This window comes from Oryx dammah, unplaced genomic scaffold (genome assembly GCF_014754425.2).
Source record: "Oryx dammah isolate SB20612 unplaced genomic scaffold, SCBI_Odam_1.1 HiC_scaffold_18, whole genome shotgun sequence".
Taxonomy (NCBI): Eukaryota; Metazoa; Chordata; class Mammalia; order Artiodactyla; family Bovidae; genus Oryx; species Oryx dammah.
In genome coordinates, this window is record NW_024070202.1 from 51477967 (window position 1) to 51484049 (window position 6083).

The window sequence follows — 6083 nt, forward strand, 5'->3', positions numbered from 1 at the left end:
CCAAACAGGTCTTAGCCTCAGCAACAAAATAACATCAGGTCCAAGATGAATAAAATCAGATACTCTGAAAATGAGTCTAGGTGTTGGTATTTCTTAAAAGCTCCTCGGGTGATTATGATGAATACTGAAGTCGGAGAACCAGGGCTATCCATTATCCCAATAAATGCTTCTAGTCACACTGTGAAATAACTGATCAAGTAAAATACACAGCAAATAACAACAGATTGAGAGTAGAATCCAGTTCTTCATCTCTAATCTCACATTTTCCCTGACTACATGGTATGCAGTTACTGCTAATCTAAATTAGCGACTTTATCGACGATAGCCAGGGCAAGACAGAACGCCGGACTCTTCTGCTCGCCATACTCTCATGGAGGTGTTGGAGGACTAGAAGGAGTGAGGCAGGCAAAGGTCATATTCTAAAAGAAAAAGTCCAGAATTCACAGAATCTCTATTTCTGAAAGCAGTGTCACTCTTCTGTTAGTTTCCTAGATCCCCCAACTTAGAATTTTGAGTCCTACTTTTCATACAGTATCAATGTCCAGCCATTCTTGTTCACTCTTTCTTCCAAAAAATCTCTCCTCTCTCCTTTCTTTCTCATTGCTGCCACCCAAATCAAAATTAGGACAATTAATTCATGATGAGGCTTGCTGGCACCAGACTCCTCTCTTGTCAACCCATCTTGCACACTCTGTCCAAATAAAACTCTCTAAAACACGTGTTCACTGTTTTACTGCCATTTTCCAAATTTTTCATTGGTTCCATCGCCTAAAAGGCCCAAATCCCCTACCTCTCCACAAATGAGCCAGAACTCACCTTTCCCAATGTATCCACCAAGCACCTTTTCAGCAAACATTGGATCTTGTGAAGGAAGAGCTTTGCAATCAGTCGTGTCCAGATTCCCATTATGCCCCTCATGCGCAGGGGGCGTTATTTAACCTCCCTGACTTCAGTTCTTCCTTGGTCACAGGTGAATAACAATGCTGACCATGTCATAAGATGCCTGAGAGGATTTATGACTGAATGGGGTAAAACGATAGAAAGTAGATGCTTGGACACGGTAGATGTGATTACTACTTTGTGTCAACTATATCCCTTGCTTGAGCTGCTCCTCTAGGACTGGTTACTAGACAGTTATTTCTCAGCTCCAAGCCAACCCTCCTTCCTGGCTGGGGCATAAGGCTGAGGCCGCAAACTACATTTCTGCTTTACCAGCTGCTCTTTGCTAGGCTCTTCCAGAAGGAGGAGCTGAGAGGGAGACTGCTCTTTTCCGTGGGATGTTCCCGTGGGTGTTATTCCAGCAGTTCTTCCTGAAGCAGCAGCTATTTCCAGTTTGCAGGTTTTCCCACACTCCAGAACCAGCCTCGTTGTGACCCTGAGCGACACCAGTCCCATCTGGGCAAGAGCCCTGCTTCAGCTCCAGGGCCTCTTCTCCAAGTTTCTAGTGATCCCAACCTTTTCCCTTTGTTCCTCTACCCCTAGCTGCTTCCTGAACTTCCTGTCTCTGTAATACCTCAGAATTTCCCTTATGTTCTCCAGAACCCACTTAGGAATTCTCTCTATTAAATTGCCTGTTAATACAACTGGGGTGGTGTGTGTTTCCTGACTGGTGTGGCTGATAGCCTTCCCGACACTTCCCCTCTTCCCAGTTGAATATACACACCTCACTGCCAGAAGCTGCATGGCCAGCCCATCCCCTGAACTCTTGCAGACCCCCAGACTCGCCACAGATGAGAACTGGGATGACCTTAGAAATAAATTTCCGGTATGACCTTTCTGTCTTGCAGTCAAAGAAACCGGGGTTCAAAACGGAAGGCACAGGCTCACCTGACTCCTTGCCTTCCACAGGGAGCCGCCCGCCTGGGCTCTTCACGCTCAGTCACTGGAGGCCCTGCAACATCTCCCTCATTACTCCTTAAGCACATCATTTAACAGAGACCATTTAACTTAGCTTTTAGGCATCCTTATAAAACAACATTTCTGTGTGAGTCACTAGACAACAAATACTACTTGGCTCTGTTATTTAGACAGTGTGTGTGTGTGTACACCTTAGGAGGACTCCAAATAAAGTTTGGTGACTAAATTATATAATTAAGCCAGAATTTTGAGCATATAGAAAGGATGTCCATACCTCTCGTATTTTCTAGATAATAGCTAGCAGTGACCAACATCTGATCCTAATACCATCTGAGAAGAGTAGTTTTATGGCCTTTACATATGCAGAAAGGTCTTCTGAGTTGTCTGCTCCTCAGATGCAGCAAAACAGAAGCTTTAATATAATTTTATAAGAATGCAGATCCTACTCATTAGAAAATTAATGTAAATTCACAGCACAGTGTTATCATGTGATGGTTCCTAACTGATGGAACTTAATACTAAAAGTTATAAATAGTCTTAAATGGGACAGACATTTTAAAGACATAGTCTAGTTGTCAAATCTTCTTCCATAAATTTGGCTATAGTAAAATAACTTCAAGTACCCTCCTAGAGTCGGTATAGAATCTGCCTGCAGTGCAGGAGACCCGGGTTTGATTCCTGGGTCGGGAAGATCCCCTGGAGAAGGAAATGGCAACCCATTCCAGTATTCTTGCCTGGAGAATCCCATGGACAGAGGAGCCTGGTGGGCTACAGTCCATGGGGTTGCAAGAATCAGACATGACTTAGCAACTAAACCACCACCACCCTCCTACACTGTTGGTGGAAACGTAAATTGGCACAGCCACTATGGAGAACAGTATGGAGGCTCCTTAATAAAACTAAAAGTAGAGTCACCATCTGACCCTGCAATACCACTCCTAGGCATATATCCGGAGAAAAACATAATCCTAAAGGATACATGCACCCCAATGTTCACTTTGCATTGATTACAATAGCCAAGATATTGAAGCAACCTAAATGTCCATTGACAGACAAATGGATAAAGAAGATGTGGTATATGTATATAATGGAATATTACTCAGCCATTAAAAAGCACAGAATAATGCCATTTGCAGCAACATGGATGGACCTAGAGAGTGTCATACTGAGCGAAGGAAGTCAGACAGAGAAGGGAAATAAAGTGTGACACCTTTTATATGTGGCCTCTAAAGAGAAATGATACAAATGAACTTACAAAACAGAAAGAGACCCACAGGCTTGGAGAAAAATCGTGGTTGCCAGGGTGAAGGATGGATGGAAGGGATCGTTAGGGACTTTGGGATGGACATGTACACACTACTGTGTCTAAACTTGATACCTGACAAGGACCTACTGTACAGCACAGGGAACTCTATTCAACTCAATGGCCATCTCTTCTGTGAAGCTTCTGGGCAGAACTGGCAGTTGCTCCTCTTGTCTTCCTTCATGCATTACTGTTAGCACTTAGTTGACTCTGTATTGAATAATGACTGGTTATTTTTATTTCTGCTACAAGTTCTTTACTAACAATCCTTTACTGAGTAACGTGCGCTTTGTTCTTATCACCTCATTTGATATTTAACACAACTCTTCAAAGTGATGTGGGAATCTCTCTTTGCCAAGAAGGAAAACTGAGGCTCAGAGAGGTTCAGTCCAGTTCAGTCACTCAGTCATGTCCGATTCTTTGTGACCCCATGGACTGCAGCACGCCAGGCCTCCCTGTCCATCACCAACTCCTGGAGTTCAGTCAAACTCACGTCCATCGAGTCAGTGATGCCATCCAGCCATCTCATCCTCTGTTGTCCCCTTCTCCTCCTGCCTTCAATGTTCCCAGCATCAGGCTCTTTTCAAATGAGTCAGCTCTTTGCATCAGGTGGCCAAAGTATTGGAGTTTCAGCTTTGGCATCAGTCCTTCGAATGAACATTCAGGACTGATTTCTTTTAGGATGGACTGGTTGGATTTCCTTGCAGTCCAAGGGACTCTCAAGAGTCTTCTCCAATACTACAGTTCAAAAGCATCAACTCTTAGGTGCTCAGCTGTCTTTGTAGTCCAATTCTCACATCCATATATGACCACTGGAAAAACAATAGCCTTGACTAGATGGAGTTTTGTTGGCAAAGTAATGGCTCTGCTTTTTAATATGCTGTCTAGATTGGTCATACCTTTTTTTCCAAGGAGTAAGCATCTTTTCATTTCATGGCTGCAATCACCATCTGCAGTGATTTTGGAGCCCCCCAAAATAAAGACTGCCACTGTTTCTCCATCTATTTGACATGAAGTGATGGGACCGGATGCCATGATCTTAGTTTTCTGAATGTTGAGCTTTAAGTCAACTTTTTCACTCTCCTCTTTCACTTTCATCAAGAGGTTCTTCACTTCTTCTTCACTTTCTGCCATAAGGGTGATGTTATCTGCATATCTGAGGTTATTGATATTTTCCCAGCAATTTTGATTCCAGTTTATGCTTCATCCAGCCCAGTATTTCTCAAGATGTATTCTGCATATAAGTTAAATAAGCAGGGTGACAATATACAGCCTTGATGTACTCCTTTTCCTATCTGGAACCAGTTCCATATCCAGTTCTACCTGTTGCTTCCTGACCTGGATACAGATTTCTCAAGAGGCAGGTCAGGTGGTCTGGTATTCCCATCTCTTTCAGAATTTTCAGAGAGGTTACATTTATTTTTAAGGTCACACAGCTGGTGAGGGCAAGAACCAGAACGTGAATGTGGGTCTGGTTTACTCCAAAACTCTTTTCCCCAGACCAGTTGTTCCCAATCTTCACTGCACATGGAAATCACCTTGGAGAATCTTTAAAAATTACTGATCCACTCAGACATTCTGATTGAATTGATGTGGAGTGTAACCCAGGCTTTGGGATGTTTGATTTATTTGTTAAGTTGCCCAGTGATTCCAATGTGCAACATTGTTTGGAAATGACTATGCTAGGCCATTCGGTACTCCCCCAGCACTAAACAGGTAGTGTATTTAAGGCCTGTGTGCACTCCATCTTGGCTCCATGTGCTTTTCTGATCCACTGACACTTCACCCCTAAATTCTAAGGTTGTCACGAACTCAAAAGCAAAAACAAGCGGAGAAAGAAATTAATTATCTAGTCAATATGAGCCCCAAATTCATTTCCAGTGAAATTTCCCAAAATAATATAAAGAAGTTAGGAAGCACAGGCCAAAGTTAAGTTTTCACAAATTGATCCTCAGTTTCCTTTCTTTGCTGAGAGATGCCTGCCTCCAGGCTACCCTCCCTCCTCTCCTCTTTTTCATCACTCTCGTAGCTAGCTGCATGTTGACACGTTTTGCCTTTACAGACTGATCCCAAGGCAGAGCCTATTTTCATGGGAAGAGAAGCTGAGACTCTGCAGGGGAAGCACACATAGTAGGTGTGAACCATGGCAACAATCAGTCACACCCCCCCAAGTCCTCGAGGGTGTTCCTGTGGCAGGCTGTCACAGCTACACACTGTTATCAGAAATTGCCAAAAAATATCCTCACTGGGTCAACTCCTGCTGCACTCACTTCCCCCTTTTTTATAATTTCAGGTTATTTTATTTATTATTTTTTGAAACTTTTTATTTTGTGTTGGAGAATAGCTGATTAGCAAACAATGTTGTGACTGGGATTGAGGGCACAGATGGTGTAGGGAAAGCCTTGAACGCCCTTCCAGGGAGTCTGAACCTTTCTTTGCATACAAGGAGGAATCAGTGCTATCTCTGAGGTGGAAATGGTCTGATATAACCTAATATTCATTGGAAGAACTGATGCTGAAGCTCCCATACTTTGGCCACCTGATGCGAAAAGCAACTCACTGGAAAAGACCCAGAAATTGGGAAAGACTGAGGACAAAAGGAGAGAGGTTGGCAGAGGATGAGATGGTTATATAGCATCACCAACTCAATGGATATGAATCTGAGAAAACTCTGGGAGATAGTGAAGGACAGGGAAGCCTGGCCATGAAGTCACAAAGAGTTGAACATGACTGAGTGACTGAACACACACACACAGAACCTGTGTCTCAACCTTGAGAAGACAGAAGTTTAGTTCAGTTCAGTCGCTCAGTCGTGTCCGACTCTTTGTGACCCCATGAACCACAGCATGCCAAGCCTCCCTGTCCATCACAACTCCCGGTTCACTCAGACTCATGTCCATCAAGTCAGTGATGCCATCCAGCC